This window comes from Salvia hispanica, chromosome 6 (genome assembly GCF_023119035.1).
Source record: "Salvia hispanica cultivar TCC Black 2014 chromosome 6, UniMelb_Shisp_WGS_1.0, whole genome shotgun sequence".
NCBI classification, from domain to species: domain Eukaryota; kingdom Viridiplantae; phylum Streptophyta; class Magnoliopsida; order Lamiales; family Lamiaceae; genus Salvia; species Salvia hispanica.
The window spans coordinates 10,217,038-10,217,910 of NC_062970.1; positions in this window are offsets into that span (position 1 = coordinate 10,217,038).

Here is an 873-nt window from a genome sequence, read left to right on the forward strand (position 1 = left end):
CGGAAAAAATCTTCCGGCATAGATGGGTTGGTGTTATTTAAGATTTGGTTGTTTTCTGACATCCTGGCAACTTGCGCAGGTTTATGGTGGGTTCAAAACAAAGGTAATAAAAGAACAGGAAAGAAACGGGAAGGGCCGAGAAAGGTATCAAGGACGATGATGATACCTTATCTGAGTCCTAACCCGCTCTGATACCATGTTAAATGGATCAGTCGGCATATTTGAGAAGAAGAGAGTATTGGAAAGCTATTGATTGTATTGTATGTATTGTATTTGATGATGAAATAGTACCCAACATCCATGTATTTATAGGGATGTTGGGGACTCTTGAGATACTACAATAAATGTATTCTTGGAACAAGACAATTATTGGAAGAAGGCATGATTAATTATCTAATCTTGGGACTTAACTCTTCATCAATATTTCTTCTTTTCCCAACAGGAGGGACGTAACTCCAGAAGAAGAAACGCTGAAACGCAATCTAATAGCAGAATTGTTTGGGAAGTGATCGTAGTTTATCTGTTTTCAATGTATGTTTCTTAGTATGTAACTTTCAACTTCTATTGCTTAGTATGTAATCTCCAATTTCCGTTGCTTAGTATGTAACTTTTATTTGACGCTTGCTTAGTATGTAATCTCCAATTTCCGTTGCTTAGTATGTAACCTTTAATTTCGGTTGCTTATGTAATTTCCAGTTTATGTGATAAGCCCTTCAATCAAAGCATGAATAGATAAAATGTGCTCACAAGTGGTGGTGGAACCCATTAGAAACTCATGTGATCACGGATAATGGAAGTATGCCTACATGACAAGACATTTTCCACTCACAAGTGGTGGTGAAAGTCATTACTCAACCCATGTGATCACCAATA